Source organism: Falco naumanni, chromosome 12 (assembly GCF_017639655.2).
Source record: "Falco naumanni isolate bFalNau1 chromosome 12, bFalNau1.pat, whole genome shotgun sequence".
Taxonomy (NCBI): Eukaryota; Metazoa; Chordata; class Aves; order Falconiformes; family Falconidae; genus Falco; species Falco naumanni.
In genome coordinates this window covers 9,033,926-9,055,707 of record NC_054065.1, presented here as the reverse complement: position 1 = coordinate 9,055,707, position 21,782 = coordinate 9,033,926, and positions in this window count along the sequence as shown.

The following is a 21,782-nucleotide window of genomic DNA, read 5'->3' as shown; positions in this document are numbered from 1 at the left end:
AAAAAGCCCGAAGCTAAGGCGACGCCAAAAAGCCCGAAGCTAAGGCGAGGCGCAAAAGCCCTAAGCTAAGGTGACGCCAAAATCCGTTTAAGCTAAAACGACGCGAAAAAGCGTTTAAGATAAGGTGACCCGAGAAAGCCCTAAGCTAAGACGACGCGAGAAAGCCCTAAGCTAGAACAAGGCGAAAAAGCCATAAGTAAGACGACACGAAAAAGCCCTTTAAGCTAAGGGGACGCCAAAAAGCCCTTTAAGATAAAACGAGGCCAAAAAGCCCTTGAAGATAAGGCGAGGCGCAAAAGCCCTTGAAGATAAGGCGAGGCGAAAAAGCCCTTTAAGATAAGACGAGGCCAAAAAGCCCTAAGCTAAGGCGACGCGAGAAAGCCCGAAGCTTAAGGCGACGCGAGAAAGCCCGAAGCGAAGGCGACGCGAGAAAGCCCTAAGCGATGGCGACGCGAGAAAGCCCTAAGCTAAGGCGACGCGAGAAACCCCTTAAGCTAAGGCGACGCGAGAAAGCCCGAAGCTAAGGCGATGCCAAAAAGCCCTAAGCTAAGGCGACGCCAAAAAGCCCTAAGCTAAGGCGACGCCAAAAAGCACTAAGCTAAAGGAACACGAAAAAGCCCCAAGCAAAGACGAGGCGAAAAAGCCCCGAGCAAAGACGAGGCAAAAAAGCCCCGAGCAAAGACGAGGCGAAAATGCCCCGAGCAAAGACGAGGCGAAAAAGCCCCGAGCAAAGACGAGGCGAAAAAGCCCCGAGCAAAGACGAGGCGAAAAAGCCCCGAGCAAAGACGAGGCGAAAAAGCCCCGAGCAAAGATGAGGCAAAAAAGCCCTAAGCTAAAGTGACGCCAAAAAGCCCTAAGGTAAGGCGACACCAAGGAGCGCTAAGCTTAAGGCGACGCCAAAAAGCCCTAAGCTAGAACGAGGCAAAAAAGCCATAAGTAAGACGACGTGAAGAAGCCCTAAGCTAAGGCGACGCGAGAAAGCCCTAAGCTAAGGCGACGCGAGAAAGCCTTTAAGCTAAGGCGAGGCGCAAAAGCCTTTAAGCTAAGGCGACGCCAAAAAGCCCTAAGCTAAGGCGACGCCAAAAAGCTCTTTAAGATAAAGTGAGGCGCGAAAGCCCTTGAAGATAAGGCGAGGCGCAAAAGCCTTTGAAGACAAGGCGATGCGCAAAAGCCCTTGAAGATAAGGCGATGCGCAAAAAAAAACCTAAGCTAAGACGACGCGAAAAAGCCATAAGCTAAGGCGACGCCAAAAAGCCCGAAGCTAAGGCGACGCCAAAAAGCCCATTAAGATAAAGCGAGGCGAAAAACCCCTTTAAGATAAGGCGAGGCGCAAAAGCCCTTGAAGACAAGGTGATGCGCAAAAGCCCTTGAAGATAAGAAGAGGCGCAAAAAATCCCTTGCAGATAAGGCGATGTGCAAAAAAGCCCTTGAAGATAAGACGAGGCGCCAAAAAGCCCTAAACTAAGGCGACGCCAAAAAGCCCTTTAAGCTAAGGCGACGCCAAAAAGCCCTTTAAGCTAAAGGAACACGAAAAAGCCCCAAGCAAAGACGAGGCGAAAAAGCCCCGAGCAAAGACGAGGAGAAAAAGCCCTAAGCTAAAGCGACACCAAAAAGCCCTAAGCTAAGGCGACACCAAAGAGCGCTAAGCTTAAGGCGACGCCAAAAAGCCCTAAGCTAGAACGAGGTGAAAAAGCCATAAGAAAGACGACGTGAAGAAGCCCTAAACTAGAGGGGATGTGAAAAAGCCCTAAGCTAAGGCGACGCGAGAAAGCCCTAAGCTAAGGCGACGCGAGAAAGCCCTTAAGCTAAGGCGACGCGAGAAAGCCCTTAAGCTAAGGCGACGCGAGAAAGCCCTAAGCTAAGGAGACGCCAAAAAGCCCGAAGCTAAGGCGACGCCAAAAAGCCCGAAGCTAAGGCGAGGCGCAAAAGCCCTAAGCTAAGGTGACACCAAAATCCGTTTAAGCTAAAACGACGCGAAAAAGCCTTTAAGATAAGGTGACCCGAGAAAGCCCTAAGCTAAGACGACGCGAGAAAGCCCTAAGCTAGAACAAGGCGAAAAAGCCCTTTAAGCTAAGGGGACGCCAAAAAGCCCTTTAAGATAAAGCGAGGCGCAAAAGTCCTTGAAGATAAGGCGAGGCGCAAAAGCCCTTGAAGATAAGGCGAGGCGCAAAAGCCGTTTAAGATAAGACGAGGCGAGAAAGCCCTTTAAGATAAGACGAGGCCAAAAAGCCCTTTAAGATAAGGCGATGCGAGAAAGCCCTAAGCTACGGCGACGCGAGAAAGACCTAAGCTAAGGCGACGCCAAAAAGCCCTAAGCTAAAGGAACACGAAAAAGCCCATAACAAAGACGAGGCAAAAAAGCCCCGAGCAAAGACGAGGCGAAAAAGCCCCGAGCAAAGACGAGGCGAAAAAGCCCCGAGCAAAGACGAGGCGAAAAAGCCCCGAGCAAAGACGAGGCGAAAAAGCCCCGAGCAAAGACGAGGCGAAAAAGCCCCGAGCAAAGACGAGGCGAAAAAGCCCCGAGCAAAGACGAGGCGAAAAAGCCCTAAGCTAAAGCGACGCCAAAAAGCCCTAAGGTAAGGCGACACCAAAGAGCGCTAAGCTTAAGGCGACGCCAAAAAGCCCTAAGCTAGAACGAGGCGAAAAAGCCATAAGTAAGACGACGTGAAGAAGCCCTAAGCTAAGGCGACGCGAGAAAGCCCTAAGCTAAGGCGACGCGAGAAAGCCCTAAGCTAAGGCGACGCGAGAAAGCCCTAAGCTAAGGCGACGCGAGAAAGCCCTAAGCTAAGGCGACGCGAGAAAGCCCTAAGCTAAGGCGACGCGAGAAAGCCTTTAAGCTAAGGCGACGCGAGAAAGCCCTTGAAGCTAAGGAGACGCCAAAAAGCCCGAAGCTAAGGCGAGGCGCAAAAGCCCTAAGCTAAGGTGACGCCAATATCCGTTTAAGCTAAAACGACGCGAAAAAGCGTTTAAGATAAGGTGACCCGAGAAAGCCCTAAGCTAAGACGACGCGAGAAAGCCCTAAGCTAGAACAAGGCGAAAAAGCCATAAGTAAGACGACACGAAAAAGCCCTTTAAGCTAAGGGGACGCCAAAAAGCCCTTTACGATAAAGCGAGGCCAAAAAGCCCTTGAAGATAAGGCGAGGCGGAAAAGCCCGTTAAGATAAGACGAGGCCAAAAAGCCCTAAGCTAAAGCGACGCCAAAAAGCCCTAAGCTAAGGCGACGCGAGAAAGCCCTAAGCTAAGGCGACGCCAAAAAGCCCTAAGCTAAGGCGACGCCAAAAAGCCCTAAGCTAAAGGAACACGAAAAAGCCCCAAGCAAAGACGACGCCAAAAAGCCCCGAGCAAAGACGACGCCAAAAAGCCCCAAGCAAAGACGAGGCGAAAAAGCCCCGAGCAAAGACGAGGCGAAAAAGCCCCGAGCAAAGACGAGGCGAAAAAGCCCCGAGCAAAGACGAGGCGAAAAAGCCCCGAGCAAAGACGAGGCGAAAAAGCCCTAAGCTAAAGCGACGCCAAAAAGCCCTAAGCTAAAGCGACGCCAAAAAGCCCTAAGGTAAGGCGACACCAAAGAGCACTAAGCTTAAGACGACGCGAGAAAGCCCTAAGCTAAGGCGACGCGAGAAAGCCCTAAGCTAAGGCGACGTGAAGAAGCCCCGAGCAAAGACGAGGCAAAAAAGCCCCGAGCAAAGACGAGGCGAAAAAGCCCCGAGCAAAGACGAGGCGAAAAAGCCCCGAGCAAAGACGAGGCGAAAAAGCCCTAAGCTAAGGCGACGCCAAAAAGCCCTAAGCTAGAACGAGGCGAAAAAGCCATAAGAAAGACGACGTGAAGAAGCCCTAAACTAGAGGGGATGTGAAAAAGCCCTAAGCTAAGGCGACGCGAGAAAGCCCAAAGCTAAGGCGACGCGTGAAAGCCCTAAGCTAAGGCGACGCGAGAAAGCCCTAAGCTAAGGCAACGCGAGAAAGCCCTAAGCTAAGGCGACGCGAGAAAGCCCTAAGCTAAGGCGACGCGAGAAAGCCCTAAGCTAAGGAGACGCCAAAAAGCCCGAAGCTAAAGGAACACGAAAAAGCCCCAAGCAAAGACGAGGCAAAAAAGCCCCAAGCAAAGACGAGGCGAAAAAGCCCCGAGCAAAGACGAGGCGAAAAAGCCCCGAGCAAAGACGAGGCGAAAAAGCCCTAAGCTAAAGCGACGCCAAAAAGCCCTAAGGTAAGGCGACACCAAGGAGCGCTGAGCTTAAGGCGACGCCAAAAAGCCCTAAGCTAGAACGAGGCAAAAAAGCCATAAGTAAGACGACGTGAAGAAGCCCTAAGCTAAGGCGACGCGAGAAAGCCCTAAGCTAAGGCGACGCGAGAAAGCCCTAAGCTAGAACAATGCGAAAAAGCCATAAATAAGACGACGCGAAAAAGCCCTTTAAGATAAGACGAGGCCAAAAAGCCCTAAGCTAAGGCGACGCGAGAAAGCCCTTGAAGCTAAGGCGACGCGAGAAAGCCCTAAGCTAAGGCGACGCGAGAAAGCCCTAAGCTAAGGCGACGCGAGAAAGCCCTAAGCTAAGGCGACGCCAAAAAGCCCTAAGCTAAGGCGACGCCAAAAAGCCCTAAGCTAAGGCGACGCCAAAAAGCCCTAAGCTAAAGGAACACGAAAAAGCCCCAAGCAAAGACGAGGCAAAAAAGCCCCGAGAAAAGACGAGGCGAAAAAGCCCCGAGCAAAGACAAGGCGAAAAAGCCCTAAGCTAAAGTGACGCCAAAAAGCCCTAAGGTAAGGCGACACCAAAGAGGGCTAAGCTTAAGGCGACGCCAAAAAGCCCTTGAAGATAAGGCGAGGCGAAAAAGCCATAAGTAAGAAGACGTGAAGAAGCCCTAAAGCTAAGGCGACGCGAGAAAGCCCGAAGCTAAGGCGACGCAAGAAAGCCCTAAGCTAAGGCGACGCGAGAATGTCCGAAGCTAGAACAAGGCGAAAAAGCCATAAGTAAGACGACGGGAAAAAGCCCTAAGCTAAGGCGACGCCAAAAAGCCTTTAAGCTTAGGCGACGCGAAAAAGCCCTAAGCTAAGGCGACGCAAAGAAGCCCTTTAAACTAAGGCGACGCCAAGAAGCCCTTTAAACTAAGGCGACGCCAAGAAGCCCTTTAAGCTAAGGCAACGCCAAAAAGGCCTTTAAGCTAAGGCGAGGCGAAAAAGCCCCTGAAGATAAGGTGAGGCGAAAAGGCCCTTTAAGATAAGACGAGGCGAAAAAGCCTTAAGCTAGAGGGGACGCGAAAAAGCCCTAAGCTATGATAACACGAAAAAACCTAAGCCTAAGACGATACCAAAAAACCCTAAGCTAATACGATGCGAAAAAGCCCTAAGCTAAGGCGACGCCAAAAAGCCCTAAGCTAAGGCGACGCCAAAAAGCCCCAAGCAAAGACGAGGCGAAAAAGCCCCAAGCAAAGACGAGGCGAAAAAGACCTAAGCTAGAGGGGACGTGAAAAATTCCTAAGGTATGACAACCCCAAAATCTTTAAGCCTAATACGATGCGAAAAAGCCCTAAGCTAAGACGACGCCAAAAAGCCCTCAGCTAAAACGAGGTTAAAAAGCTCTAAGCTTAAGGCGACGCGAAAAAGCTCTAAGCTAATAAAGACATGTAACAGCCCTTACTAGACGGGATGTGAGAAATCCCTAAGCTAAGATGACGCCAAAAAGCCCTAACTAAGACGACGCAAAAAAGTCCTAAGCTAGAGGGGACGTGAAAAAGCTCTAAGCTATGACGACGCAAAAAAGCCCTAAGCTATGACGACGCGAAAAAGACCTAAGCTATGACGACGTGAAAAAGCCCTAAGCTAAGAGGAGGTCAAAAAGCCATAAGCTAAGACGAGCCGAAAAAACCCTAGCAGAGGGGACACGAAAAATGCCTAAGCTACAGAGAATGTGAAAAAAAACTAAGCTAAGGCGAGTAGAAAAAAGCCCTAAGCTAAGGCGAGGAGAAAAAGCCCTAAGCTAAGATGACACGAAAAAGCCCTAAGCTAAGGTGACACCAAAAAGCCCTAAGCTAAGACGAACAGTCCCCTGCTCCGGGCCAGGAGCCGCAAGAAACCCCAGCCCCCTGTACATTGCCAGGAGCCCAAAGAAACACTGGGCCCCTGCCTGGGAACACAAAATAAACCCCTACCCCTGCACCTTCCCAAGAACCCCAAAGAAACCCCTGCCTGAAAACCTAAAAGAAACCCCTGCCCCCTGCATAGGAACTCCCTAAAATTCCCCAGCCCCCTGCATGTTTCCTGGGAGCCTAAAAGAAACATTTGGCCCCTGCCTGGGAATCCAAAAGAAACCCCTGACCCTGCAGCTTGACAGGAGCCCAAAAGAAACCCTGCCCCCTTAACCTGGCGTGGGCCTCAAAAGAAAATTGGGCTCTGCCTGGAAGCAAAAAGAAACCCCAACACCCTGCCTGGAAACCCCAGAGAGACCCCAGCCCCTGCCTAGAAGCCCAAAGAAACGCCAGCCCCCTGCATATTGCTGGGAGCCCAACGAAACATTTGGCCCCTGCCTGAGAACCCAAAAGAAACCCCTGCCCCCTGCATATGGCCTGAGCCTCAAAGGAAAATTGGGCCCCTGTTGGAAAACCAACAGAAACCCCTGCCCATGCCTAGAAGCCGAAAGGAAACCCCTGCCCCTGCTCCAGGCCGGGAGCCCTAAGAAACCCCAGCCCCCTGTATGTTGCCAGGAGCCCAAAAGAAACCCCAGCCCCCTGCCCCTGCCTGGGAGTCCAGAAGATACCCCTGCCCCTGCATGTTGGTGGGACCTCAAAAGAGACCCCAGCCCCTGCCTAGAAGCCCAAAGAAACCCCAGCCCCTTGCACATTGCTGGGAGCCCAAAGAAACATTTGGCCCCTGCCTGGGAATCCAAAAGAAACCCCTGACCCCTGCATATGCTCTGGGCCTCAGAGGAAAATTGGGCCCCTGCCTGGAAACCCAAAAGAAACCCCTGCCCCTGCCCAGAAGCCGAAAGGAAACACCAGTCCCCTGCTCCAGGCCGGGAGCCCTAAGAAACCCCAGCCCCCTGTATGTTGCCAGGAGCCCAAAAGAAACCCCTGCCCCCTGCCCCTGCCTGGGAGTCCAGAAGATACCCCTGCCCCTGCATGTTGGTGGGACCTCAAAAGAGACCCCAGCCCCTGCCTAGAAGCCCAAAGAAACCCCAGCCCCTTGCACATTGCTGGGAGCCCAAAGAAACATTTGGCCCCTGCCTGGGAATCCAAAAGAAACCCCTGACCCTGCAGCTTGACAGGAGCCCAAAAGAAACCCTGCCCCCTTAACCTGGCGTGGGCCTCAAAGGAAAATTGGGCCGCTGCCTGGAAGCAAAAAGAAACCCCAACACCCTGCCTGGAAACCCCAGAGAGACCCCAGCCCCTGCCCAGAAGTCCAAAGGAAACCCCAGCCCGCTGCTGCAGGCCACGAGCCCCAAGAAACCCCAACCCCCTGTACGTTACCGCGAGCCTGAAGAAACACTGGGCCCCTACCTGGAAACACGAGAAGAAACACCAGCACCCTTGCCAGGAAACCAAAAGAAAGCATAGTCCTCTGCGCAGGCATTCAAAAGAAACGCCATGCCAGGAGCTCAAAGAAACCTCTGCCACCTGCACCTCGCTGGCAGCCTACAGAAAGCCAAGGTGTCTACACTGTGACAGGGCCTGTTGGAATCATGGGAAGTTCCAATTGTGACACGCATTGTGACACGCATCATCAATGTGTGACACACGTGTGTTGTGCAACTCCCATGCACTTTCACACACCCACTAGCACAGTGAGACGCCTGCCCTTTAACACACTCAGCGCTCTGCATCTGTAGACACCCTGTCACTGCCAGGGAGACTGGTGGTGTGGTACACACTGACATTCAGCAGCACTCACATTGTCACACACTGTGACACGCTGGCAATGCAACACTCATTGTGACACCTCTGCACTACGACACACTACCATTGAGAGCTACCTGCACCGTGCATGACACCCACATTATGAGGCACTTGTGCTCTGACACACACCAGCCGGCATTGTGAGACACTTGCACCCTGTAAGGCACACCGACATTGAGTGACACCCATAGCAACAGATTCTCCCATGTGTTGTGCAGCACCACTCCGGGGACAGACTTGCACTTTGAGGAGTCTCCCCACATTGTGACGCATGGTGAGATCCGCCTGCCTGGGGACACACTGGCATATGCTGCAACAGTCATGTCTGGAAGGTATGTGAGGCGTGTGCACTGCGAGACACTCAGACTGTGACATGCATGGTGGGCACCACTCGCCAGGCTTACAGTGAGTTACTGACATTACTCTGACATACACATGAAGACTACATGTATCTGCAACATGCAAACAGTAAGTATAAAGAGATCTGTCCTGTAAGATGCAAATCTACAGAGTAAGGGCTGCATATCATCATTTACCCCTAAAGCTAAGGCGACGCGAGAAAGCCCTAAGCTAAGGCGACGCAAGAAAGCCCTAAGCTAAGGCGACGCGAGAAAGTCCGAAGCTAGAACAAGACGAAAAAGCCATAAGTAAGACAACGCGAAAAAGCCCTAAGCTAAGGCGACGCGAGAAAGCCCTAAGCTAAGGCGACGCGAGAAAGCCCTAAGCTAAGGCGACGCGAGAAAGCCCTAAGCTAAGGCGACGCAAGAAAGCCCTAAGCTAAGGCGACGCCAAAAAGCCCGAAGCTAAGGCGACGCGAGAAAGCCCTAAGCTAAGGCGACGCGAGAAAGCCCTAAGCTAAGGCGACGCGAGAAAGCCCTAAGCTAAAACAAGGCGAGAAAGCCCTAATCTAAGGCGACGCCAAAAAGCCCTAAGCTAAGGCGACGCCAAAAAGCCCTAAGCTAAGGCGACGCCAAAAAGCCCTAAGCTAAGGCGACGCCAAAATCCCATTAAGATAAAGCGAGGCGAAAAATCCCTTGAAGATAAGGCGAGGCGCAAAAGCCCTTGAAGATAAGAAGAGGCGCAAAAAATCCCTTGACGATAAGGCGATGCGCAAAAAAGCCCTTGAAGATAAGACGAGGCGCAAAAAAGCTCTAAGCTAAGACGAGGCGAAAAAGCCCTAAGCTAAGGCGACGCCAAAAAGCCCTCAGCTAAAACGAGGTTGAAAAGCTCTAAGCTTAAGGCGACGCGAAAAAGCTCTAAGCTAATAAAGACATGTAACAGCCCTTACTAGACGGGATGTGAGAAATCCCTAAGCTAAGATGACGCCAAAAAGCCCTAAGCTAAGGCGACGCGAAAAAGCTCTAAGCTATGACGACGCGAAAAAGCCCTAAGCTATGAGGACGCGAAAAAGCCCTAAGCTATGAGGACGCGAAAAAGCCCTAAGCTATGACGACGCGAAAAAGCCCTAAGCTATGACGACGTGAAAAAGCCCTAAGCTATGACGACGTGAAAAAGCCCTAAGCTAAGAGGAGGTCAAAAAGCCATAAGCTAAGATGAGCCGAAAAAACCCTAGCAGAGGGGACACGAAAAATACCTAAGCTACAGAGAATGTGAAAAAAAACTAAGCTAAGGCGAGTAGAAAAAAGCCCTAAGCTAAGGCGAGGAGAAAAAGCCCTAAGCTAAGATGACACGAAAAAGCCCTAAGCTAAGGTGACGCCAAAAAGCCCTAAGCTAAGACGAACAGTCCCCTGCTCCGGGCCAGGAGCCGCAAGAAACCCCAGCCCCCTGTACATTGCCAGGAGCCCAAAGAAACACTGGGCCCCTGCCTGGGAACACAAAATAAACCCCTACCCCTGCACCTTCCCAAGAACCCCAAAGAAACCCCTGCCTGAAAACCTAAAAGAAACCCCTGCCCCCTGCATAGGAACTCCCTAAAATTCCCCAGCCCCCTGCATGTTTCCTGGGAGCCTAAAAGAAACATTTGGCCCCTGCCTGGGAATCCAAAAGAAACCCCTGACCCTGCAGCTTGACAGGAGCCCAAAAGAAACCCTGCCCCCTTAACCTGGCGTGGGCCTCAAAAGAAAATTGGGCTCTGCCTGGAAGCAAAAAGAAACCCCAACACCCTGCCTGGAAACCCCAGAGAGACCCCAGCCCCTGCCTAGAAGCCCAAAGAAACGCCAGCCCCCTGCATATTGCTGGGAGCCCAACGAAACATTTGGCCCCTGCCTGAGAACCCAAAAGAAACCCCTGCCCCCTGCATATGGCCTGAGCCTCAAAGGAAAATTGGGCCCCTGTTGGAAAACCAACAGAAACCCCTGCCCATGCCTAGAAGCCCAAAGGAAACCCCTGCCCCTGCTCCAGGCCGGGAGCCCTAAGAAACCCCAGCCCCCTGTATGTTGCCAGGAGCCCAAAAGAAACCCCAGCCCCCTGCCCCTGCCTGGGAGTCCAGAAGATACCCCTGCCCCTGCATGTTGGTGGGACCTCAAAAGAGACCCCAGCCCCTGCCTAGAAGCCCAAAGAAACCCCAGCCCCTTGCACATTGCTGGGAGCCCAAAGAAACATTTGGCCCCTGCCTGGGAATCCAAAAGAAACCCCTGACCCTGCACCTTGACAGGTGCCCAAAAGAAACCCTGCCCCCTTAACCTGGCGTGGGCCTCAAAGGAAAATTGGGCTGCTGCCTGGAAGCAAAAAGAAACCCCAACACCCTGCCTGGAAACCCCAGAGAGACCCCAGCCCCTGCCTAGAAGCCCAAAGGAACCCCAGCCCCCTGCATATTGCTGGGAGCCCAACGAAACATTTGGCCCCTGCCTGGGAATCCAAAAGAAACCCCTGACCCTGCACCTTCACAGGAGCCCAAAAGAAACCCTGCCCCCTTAACCTGGCGTGGGCCTCAAAGGAAAATTAGGCGCCTGCCTAGAAGCAAAAAGAAACCCCAACACCCTGCCTGGAAACCCCAAAGAAACCCCTGCCCCTTCTCGGAAGCCCAAAGGAAACCCCAGCCCGCTGCTGCAGGCCACGAGCCCCAAGAAACCCCAACCCCCTGTACGTTGCCAGGAGCCCAGAGAAACACTGGGCCCCTGCCTGGGAACACAAAGGAAACCCCATCCCTGTGCCCTAGAACCCCAAAGAAACCCCTGCCCCCTGCCCCTGCCTGGGAGTCCAGAAGATACCCCTGCCCCTGCATGTTGGTGGGACCTCAAAAGAGACCCCAGCCCCTGCCTAGAAGCCCAAAGAAACCCCAGCCCCTTGCACATTGCTGGGAGCCCAAAGAAACATTTGGCCCCTGCCTGGGAATCCAAAAGAAACCCCTGACCCCTGCATATGCTCTGGGCCTCAGAGGAAAATTGGGCCCCTGCCTGGAAACCCAAAAGAAACCCCTGCCCCTGCCCAGAAGCCGAAAGGAAACCCCAGTCCCCTGCTCCAGGCCGGGAGCCCTAAGAAACCCCAGCCCCCTGTATGTTGCCAGGAGCCCAAAAGTAACCCCTGCCCCCTGCCCCTGCCTGGGAGTCCAGAAGATACCCCTGCCCCTGCATGTTGGTGGGACCTCAAAAGAGACCCCAGCCCCTGCCTAGAAGCCCAAAGAAACCCCAGCCCCTTGCACATTGCTGGGAGCCCAAAGAAACATTTGGCCCCTGCCTGGGAATCCAAAAGAAACCCCTGACCCTGCAGCTTGACAGGAGCCCAAAAGAAACCCTGCCCCCTTAACCTGGCGTGGGCCTCAAAGGAAAATTGGGCCGCTGCCTGGAAGCAAAAAGAAACCCCAACACCCTGCCTGGAAACCCCAGAGAGACCCCAGCCCCTGCCCAGAAGTCCAAAGGAAACCCCAGCCCGCTGCTGCAGGCCACGAGCCCCAAGAAACCCCAACCCCCTGTACGTTACCGCGAGCCTGAAGAAACACTGGGCCCCTACCTAGAAACACGAGAAGAAACACCAGCACCCTTGCCAGGAAACCAAAAGAAAGCATAGTCCTCTGCGCAGGCATTCAAAAGAAACGCCATGCCAGGAGCTCAAAGAAACCTCTGCCACCTGCACCTCGCTGGCAGCCTACAGAAAGCCAAGGTGTCTACACTGTGACAGGGCCTGTTGGAATCATGGGAAGTTCCAATTGTGACACGCATTGTGACACGCATCATCAATGTGTGACACACGTGTGTTGTGCAACTCCCATGCACTTTCACACACCCACCAGCACAGTGAGACGCCTGCCCTTTAACACGCTCAGCGCTCTGCATCTGTAGACACCCTGTCACTGCCAGGGAGACTGGTGGTGTGGTACACACTGACATTCAGCAGCACTCACATTGTCACACACTGTGACACGCTGGCAATGCAACACTCATTGTGACACCTCTGCACTACGACACACTACCATTGAGAGCTACCTGCACCGTGCATGACACCCACATTATGAGGCACTTGTGCTCTGACACACACCAGCCGGCATTGTGAGACACTTGCACCCTGTAAGGCACACCGACATTGAGTGACACCCATAGCAACAGATTCTCCCATGTGTTGTGCAGCACCACTCCGGGGACAGACTTGCACTTTGAGGAGTCTCCCCACATTGTGACGCATGGTGAGATCCGCCTGCCTGGGGACACACTGGCATATGCTGCAACAGTCATGTCTGGAAGGTATGTGAGGCGTGTGCACTGCGAGACACTCAGACTGTGACATGCATGGTGGGCACCACTCGCCAGGCTTACAGTGAGTTACTGACATTACTCTGACATACACATGAAGACTACATGTATCTGCAACATGCAAACAGTAAGTATAAAGAGATCTGTCCTGTAAGATGCAAATCTACAGAGTAAGGGCTGCATATCATCATTTACCCCTAAAGCTAAGGCGACGCGAGAAAGCCCTAAGCTAAGGCGACGCAAGAAAGCCCTAAGCTAAGGTGACGCGAGAAAGTCCGAAGCTAGAACAAGGCGAGAAAGCCCTAAGTAAGACGACGCGAAAAAGCCCTAAGCTAAGGCGACGCGAGAAAGCCCTAAGCTAAGGCGACGCGAGAAAGCCCTAAGCTAAGGCGACGCGAGAAAGCCCTAAGCTAAGGCGACGCGAGAAAGCCCTAAGCTAAAACAAGGCGAGAAAGCCCTAATCTAAGGCGACGCCAAAAAGCCCTAAGCTAAGGCGACGCCAAAAAGCCCTAAGCTAAGGCGACGCCAAAAAGCCCTAAGCTAAGGCGACGCCAAAATCCCATTAAGATAAAGCGAGGCGAAAAATCCCTTGAAGATAAGGCGAGGCGCAAAAGCCCTTGAAGATAAGAAGAGGCGCAAAAAATCCCTTGAAGATAAGGCGATGCGCAAAAAAGCCCTTGAAGATAAGACGAGGCGCAAAAAAGCTCTAAGCTAAGACGAGGCGAAAAAGCCCTAAGCTAAGGCGACGCCAAAAAGCCCTCAGCTAAAACGAGGTTGAAAAGCTCTAAGCTTAAGGCGACGCGAAAAAGCTCTAAGCTAATAAAGACATGTAACAGCCCTTACTAGACGGGATGTGAGAAATCCCTAAGCTAAGATGACGCCAAAAAGCCCTAAGCTAAGGCGACGCGAAAAAGCTCTAAGCTATGACGACGCGAAAAAGCCCTAAGCTATGAGGACGCGAAAAAGCCCTAAGCTATGAGGACGCGAAAAAGCCCTAAGCTATGACGACGTGAAAAAGCCCTAAGCTATGACGACGTGAAAAAGCCCTAAGCTAAGAGGAGGTCAAAAAGCCATAAGCTAAGATGAGCCGAAAAAACCCTAGCAGAGGGGACACGAAAAATACCTAAGCTACAGAGAATGTGAAAAAAAACTAAGCTAAGGCGAGTAGAAAAAAGCCCTAAGCTAAGGCGAGGAGAAAAAGCCCTAAGCTAAGATGACACGACAAAGCCCTAAGCTAAGGTGACGCCAAAAAGCCCTAAGCTAAGACGAACAGTCCCCTGCTCCGGGCCAGGAGCCGCAAGAAACCCCAGCCCCCTGTACATTGCCAGGAGCCCAAAGAAACACTGGGCCCCTGCCTGGGAACACAAAATAAACCCCTACCCCTGCACCTTCCCAAGAACCCCAAAGAAACCCCTGCCTGAAAACCTAAAAGAAACCCCTGCCCCCTGCATAGGAACTCCCTAAAATTCCCCAGCCCCCTGCATGTTTCCTGGGAGCCTAAAAGAAACATTTGGCCCCTGCCTGGGAATCCAAAAGAAACCCCTGACCCTGCAGCTTGACAGGAGCCCAAAAGAAACCCTGCCCCCTTAACCTGGCGTGGGCCTCAAAAGAAAATTGGGCTCTGCCTGGAAGCAAAAAGAAACCCCAACACCCTGCCTGGAAACCCCAGAGAGACCCCAGCCCCTGCCTAGAAGCCCAAAGAAACCCCAGCCCCCTGCATATTGCTGGGAGCCCAACGAAACATTTGGCCCCTGCCTGAGAACCCAAAAGAAACCCCTGCCCCCTGCATATGGCCTGAGCCTCAAAGGAAAATTGGGCCCCTGTTGGAAAACCAACAGAAACCCCTGCCCATGCCTAGAAGCCCAAAGGAAACCCCTGCCCCTGCTCCAGGCCGGGAGCCCTAAGAAACCCCAGCCCCCTGTATGTTGCCAGGAGCCCAAAAGAAACCCCAGCCCCCTGCCCCTGCCTGGGAGTCCAGAAGATACCCCTGCCCCTGCATGTTGGTGGGACCTCAAAAGAGACCCCAGCCCCTGCCTAGAAGCCCAAAGAAACCCCAGCCCCTTGCACATTGCTGGGAGCCCAAAGAAACATTTGGCCCCTGCCTGGGAATCCAAAAGAAACCCCTGACCCTGCACCTTGACAGGTGCCCAAAAGAAACCCTGCCCCCTTAACCTGGCGTGGGCCTCAAAGGAAAATTGGGCTGCTGCCTGGAAGCAAAAAGAAACCCCAACACCCTGCCTGGAAACCCCAGAGAGACCCCAGCCCCTGCCTAGAAGCCCAAAGGAACCCCAGCCCCCTGCATATTGCTGGGAGCCCAACGAAACATTTGGCCCCTGCCTGGGAATCCAAAAGAAACCCCTGACCCTGCACCTTCACAGGAGCCCAAAAGAAACCCTGCCCCCTTAACCTGGCGTGGGCCTCAAAGGAAAATTAGGCGCCTGCCTAGAAGCAAAAAGAAACCCCAACACCCTGCCTGGAAACCCCAAAGAAACCCCTGCCCCTGCTCGGAAGCCCAAAGGAAACCCCAGCCCGCTGCTGCAGGCCACGAGCCCCAAGAAACCCCAACCCCCTGTACGTTGCCAGGAGCCCAGAAAAACACTGGGCCCCTGCCTGGGAACACAAAAGAAACCCCATCCCTGTGCCCTAGAACCCCAAAGAAACCCCTGCCCCCTGCCCCTGCCTGGGAGTCCAGAAGATACCCCTGCCCCTGCATGTTGGTGGGACCTCAAAAGAGACCCCAGCCCCTGCCTAGAAGCCCAAAGAAACCCCAGCCCCTTGCACATTGCTGGGAGCCCAAAGAAACATTTGGCCCCTGCCTGGGAATCCAAAAGAAACCCCTGACCCCTGCATATGGTCTGGGCCTCAGAGGAAAATTGGGCCCCTGCCTGGAAACCCAAAAGAAACCCCTGCCCCTGCCCAGAAGCCGAAAGGAAACACCAGTCCCCTGCTCCAGGCCGGGAGCCCTAAGAAACCCCAGCCCCCTGTATGTTGCCAGGAGCCCAAAAGTAACCCCTGCCCCCTGCCCCTGCCTGGGAGTCCAGAAGATACCCCTGCCCCTGCATGTTGGTGGGACCTCAAAAGAGACCCCAGCCCCTGCCTAGAAGCCCAAAGAAACCCCAGCCCCTTGCACATTGCTGGGAGCCCAAAGAAACATTTGGCCCCTGCCTGGGAATCCAAAAGAAACCCCTGACCCTGCAGCTTGACAGGAGCCCAAAAGAAACCCTGCCCCCTTAACCTGGCGTGGGCCTCAAAGGAAAATTGGGCCGCTGCCTGGAAGCAAAAAGAAACCCCAACACCCTGCCTGGAAACCCCAGAGAGACCCCAGCCCCTGCCCAGAAGTCCAAAGGAAACCCCAGCCCGCTGCTGCAGGCCACGAGCCCCAAGAAACCCCAACCCCCTGTACGTTACCGCGAGCCTGAAGAAACACTGGGCCCCCTACCTAGAAACACGAGAAGAAACACCAGCACCCTTGCCAGGAAACCAAAAGAAAGCATAGTCCTCTGCGCAGGCATTCAAAAGAAACGCCATGCCAGGAGCTCAAAGAAACCTCTGCCACCTGCACCTCGCTGGCAGCCTACAGAAAGCCAAGGTGTCTACACTGTGACAGGGCCTGTTGGAATCATGGGAAGTTCCAATTGTGACACGCATTGTGACACGCATCATCAATGTGTGACACACGTGTGTTGTGCAACTCCCATGCACTTTCACACACCCACCAGCACAGTGAGACGCCTGCCCTTTAACACGCTCAGCGCTCTGCATCTGTAGACACCCTGTCACTGCCAGGGAGACTGGTGGTGTGGTACACACTGACATTCAGCAGCACTCACATTGTCACACACTGTGACACGCTGGCAATGCAACACTCATTGTGACACCTCTGCACTACGACACACTACCATTGAGAGCTACCTGCACCGTGCATGACACCCACATTATGAGGCACTTGTGCTCTGACACACACCAGCCGGCATTGTGAGACACTTGCACCCTGTAAGGCACACCGACATTGAGTGACACCCATAGCAACAGATTCTCCCATGTGTTGTGCAGCACCACTCCGGGGACAGACTTGCACTTTGAGGAGTCTCCCCACATTGTGACGCATGGTGAGATCCGCCTGCCTGGGGACACACTGGCATATGCTGCAACAGTCATGTCTGGAAGGTATGTGAGGCGTGTGCACTGCGAGACACTCAGACTGTGACATGCATGGTGGGCACCACTCGCCAGGCTTACAGTGAGTTACTGACATTACTCTGACATACACATGAAGACTACATGTATCTGCAACATGCAAACAGTAAGTATAAAGAGATCTGTCCTGTAAGATGCAAATCTACAGAGTAAGGGCTGCATATCATCATTTACCCCTAAAGCTAAGGCGACGCGAGAAAGCCCTAAGCTAAGGCGACGCAAGAAAGCCCTAAGCTAAGGCGATGCGAGAAAGTCCGAAGCTAGAACAAGGCGAGAAAGCCCTAAGTAAGACGACGCGAAAAAGCCCTAAGCTAAGGCGACGCGAGAAAGCCCTAAGCTAAGGCGACGCGAGAAAGCCCTAAGCTAAGGCGACGCCAGAAAGCCCTAAGCTAAGGCGACGCCAGAAAGCCCTAAGCTAAGGCGACGCGAGAAAGCCCTAAGTTAAGGCGACGCGAGAAAGCCCTAAGCTAAGGCGACGCGAGAAAGCCCTAAGCTAAGGCGACGCGAGAAAGCCCTAAGCTAAGGCGACGCGAGAAAGCCCTAAGCTAAAACAAGGCGAGAAAGCCCTAATCTAAGGCGACGCCAAAAAGCCCTAAGCTAAGGCGACGCCAAAAAGCCCTAAGCTAAGGCGACGCCAAAATCCCATTAAGATAAAGCGAGGCGAAAAATCCCTTGAAGATAAGGCGAGGCGCAAAAGCCCTTGAAGATAAGAAGAGGCGCAAAAAATCCCTTGACGATAAGGCGATGCGCAAAAAAGCCCTTGAAGATAAGACGAGGCGCAAAAAAGCCCTAAGCTAAGACGAGGCGAAAAAGCCCTAAGCTAAGGCGACGCCAAAAAGCCCTCAGCTAAAACGAGGTTGAAAAGCTCTAAGCTTAAGGCGACGCGAAAAAGCTCTAAGCTAATAAAGACATGTAACAGCCCTTACTAGACGGGATGTGAGAAATCCCTAAGCTAAGATGACGCCAAAAAGCCCTAAGCTAAGGCGACGCGAAAAAGTCCTAAGCTATGACGACGCGAAAAAGCCCTAAGCTATGAGGACGCGAAAAAGCCCTAAGCTATGAGGACGCGAAAAAGCCCTAAGCTATGACGACGCGAAAAAGCCCTAAGCTATGACGACGTGAAAAAGCCCTAAGCTATGACGACGTGAAAAAGCCCTAAGCTAAGAGGAGGTCAAAAAGCCATAAGCTAAGATGAGCCGAAAAAACCCTAGCAGAGGGGACACGAAAAATACCTAAGCTACAGAGAATGTGAAAAAAAACTAAGCTAAGGCGAGTAGAAAAAAGCCCTAAGCTAAGGCGAGGAGAAAAAGCCCTAAGCTAAGATGACACGAAAAAGCCCTAAGCTAAGGTGACGCCAAAAAGCCCTAAGCTAAGACGAACAGTCCCCTGCTCCGGGCCAGGAGCCGCAAGAAACCCCAGCCCCCTGTACATTGCCAGGAGCCCAAAGAAACACTGGGCCCCTGCCTGGGAACACAAAATAAACCCCTACCCCTGCACCTTCCCAAGAACCCCAAAGAAACCCCTGCCTGAAAACCTAAAAGAAACCCCTGCCCTCTGCACAGGAACTCCCTAAAATTCCCCAGCCCCCTGCATGTTTCCTGGGAGCCTAAAAGAAACATTTGGCCCCTGCCTGGGAATCCAAAAGAAACCCCTGACCCTGCAGCTTGACAGGAGCCCAAAAGAAACCCTGCCCCCTTAACCTGGCGTGGGCCTCAAAAGAAAATTGGGCTCTGCCTGGAAGCAAAAAGAAACCCCAACACCCTGCCTGGAAACCCCAGAGAGACCCCAGCCCCTGCCTAGAAGCCCAAAGAAACCCCAGCCCCCTGCATATTGCTGGGAGCCCAACGAAACATTTGGCCCCTGCCTGAGAACCCAAAAGAAACCCCTGCCCCCTGCATATGGCCTTAGCCTCAAAGGAAAATTGGGCCCCTGTTGGAAAACCAACAGAAACCCCTGCCCATGCCTAGAAGCCCAAAGGAAACCCCTGCCCCTGCTCCAGGCCGGGAGCCCTAAGAAACCCCAGCCCCTGTATGTTGCCAGGAGCCCAAAAGAAACCCCAGCCCCCTGCCCCTGCCTGGGAGTCCAGAAGATACCCCTGCCCCTGCATGTTGGTGGGACCTCAAAAGAGACCCCAGCCCCTGCCTAGAAGCCCAAAGAAACCCCAGCCCCTTGCACATTGCTGGGAGCCCAAAGAAACATTTGGCCCCTGCCTGGGAATCCAAAAGAAACCCCTGACCCTGCACCTTGACAGGTGCCCAAAAGAAACCCTGCCCCCTTAACCTGGCGTGGGCCTCAAAGGAAAATTGGGCTGCTGCCTGGAAGCAAAAAGAAACCCCAACACCCTGCCTGGAAACCCCAGAGAGACCCCAGCCCCTGCCTAGAAGCCCAAAGGAACCCCAGCCCCCTGCATATTGCTGGGAGCCCAACGAAACATTTGGCCCCTGCCTGGGAATCCAAAAGAAACCCCTGACCCTGCACCTTCACAGGAGCCCAAAAGAAACCCTGCCCCCTTAACCTGGCGTGGGCCTCAAAAGAAAATTAGGCGCCTGCCTAGAAGCAAAAAGAAACCCCAACACCCTGCCTGGAAACCCCAAAGAAACCCCTGCCCCTGCTCGGAAGCCCAAAGGAAACCCCAGCCCGCTGCTGCAGGCCACGAGCCCCAAGAAACCCCAACCCCCTGTACGTTGCCAGGAGCCCAGAGAAACACTGGGCCCCTGCCTGGGAACACAAAAGAAACCCCATCCCTGTGCCCTAGAACCCCAAAGAAACCCCTGCCCCTGCCTGGGAGTCCAGAAGATACCCCTGCCCCTGCATGTTGGTGGGACCTCAAAAGAGACCCCAGCCCCTGCCTAGAAGCCCAAAGAAACCCCAGCCCCTTGCACATTGCTGGGAGCCCAAAGAAACATTTGGCCCCTGCCTGGGAATCCAAAAGAAACCCCTGACCCCTGCATATGGTCTGGGCCTCAGAGGAAAATTGGGCCCCTGCCTGGAAACCCAAAAGAAACCCCTGCCCCTGCCCAGAAGCCGAAAGGAAACACCAGTCCCCTGCTCCAGGCCGGGAGCCCTAAGAAACCCCAGCCCCCTGTATGTTGCCAGGAGCCCAAAAGAAACCCCTGCCCCCTGCCCCTGCCTGGGAGTCCAGAAGATACCCCTGCCCCTGCATGTTGGTGGGACCTCAAAAGAGACCCCAGCCCCTGCCTAGAAGCCCAAAGAAACCCCAGCCCCTTGCACATTGCTGGGAGCCCAAAGAAACATTTGGCCCCTGCCTGGGAATCCAAAAGAAACCCCTGACCCTGCACCTTGACAGGAGCCCAAAAGAAACCCTGCCCCCTTAACCTGGCGTGGGCCTCAAAGGAAAATTGGGCCGCTGCCTGGAAGCAAAAAGAAACCCCAACACCCTGCCTGGAAACCCCAGAGAGACCCCAGCCCCTGCCCAGAAGTCCAAAGGAAACCCCAGCCCGCTGCTGCAGGCCACGAGCCCCAAGAAACCCCAACCCCCTGTACGTTACCGCGAGCCTGAAGAAACACTGGGCCCCTACCTGGAAACACGAGAAGAAACACCAGCACCCTTGCCAGGAAACCAAAAGAAAGCATAGTCCTCTGCGCAGGCATTCAAAAGAAACGCCATGCCAGGAGCTCAAAGAAACCTCTGCCACCTGCACCTCGCTGGCAGCCTACAGAAAGCCAAGGTGTCTACACTGTGACAGGGCCTGTTGGAATCATGAGAAGTTCCAATTGTGACACGCATTGTGACACGCATCATCAATGTGTGACACACGTGTGTTGTGCAACTCCCATGCACTTTCACACACCCACCAGCACAGTGAGACGCCTGCCCTTTAACACGCTCAGCGCTCTGCATCTGTAGACACCCTGTCACTGCCAGGGAGACTGGTGGTGTGGTACACACTGACATTCAGCAGCACTCACATTGTCACACACTGTGACACGCTGGCAATGCAACACTCATTGTGACACCTCTGCACTACGACACACTACCATTGAGAGCTACCTGCACCGTGCATGACACCCACATTATGAGGCACTTGTGCTCTGACACACACCAGCCGGCATTGTGAGACACTTGCACCCTGTAAGGCACACCGACATTGAGTGACACCCATAGCAACAGATTCTCCCATGTGTTGTGCAGCACCACTCCGGGGACAGACTTGCACTTTGAGGAGTCTCCCCACATTGTGACGCATGGTGAGATCCGCCTGCCTGGGGACACACTGGCATATGCTGCAACAGTCATGTCTGGAAGGTATGTGAGGCGTGTGCACTGCGAGACACTCAGACTGTGACATGCATGGTGGGCACCACTCGCCAGGCTTACAGTGAGTTACTGACATTACTCTGACATACACATGAAGACTACATGTATCTGCAACATGCAAACAGTAAGTATAAAGAGATCTGTCCTGTAAGATGCAAATCTACAGAGTAAGGGCTGCATATCATCATTTACCCCTTTTCCAAGCCCTCCCATCCTCACACATTCTGCTCCAGGGAAAGGCAGCATTTATTTCTAATTGAGCTATCTGTTTATCACCAAGTAAATACTAGTGCAATCATTAACACTTTATTAAAGCTTCTGTTTACCATCAGACAGGAGATGGCTTCAACAAACCATACCCAAGGGAAATTAACATTTCTAAAGATTTAGATGCTAAAGAAATGCTAGGGAGAAGGAGATCTGAATCTACACCAGAATTTCAAAGAACATCTGGCTATGTCCAGAAATATGCGTCCCAAAACAAGACCTCTCTTCTGTTAACACTCCATGTAGTGTGAAATTTTTTTCTTTTGATGATGTCCTCATGCCTCCATAATAGCAGAGTGATACAGACAGAAAGAGGAACAACTATCTCAGAGCTGGCAGTGCAAGTGTGACTAGTACCATTTTCCTTTATGAAATCCAAGTATGGGCGTCACATATACTAGATTAAAAGACAGGAACACAAAAACAGATTTCCTCTTGCATTTCTCTTTTGGACCAAGGATGAGCTAGAACCAGGTGGCAGGAATGGCATTCCACTTCCAGGGCTGCAGCAACAT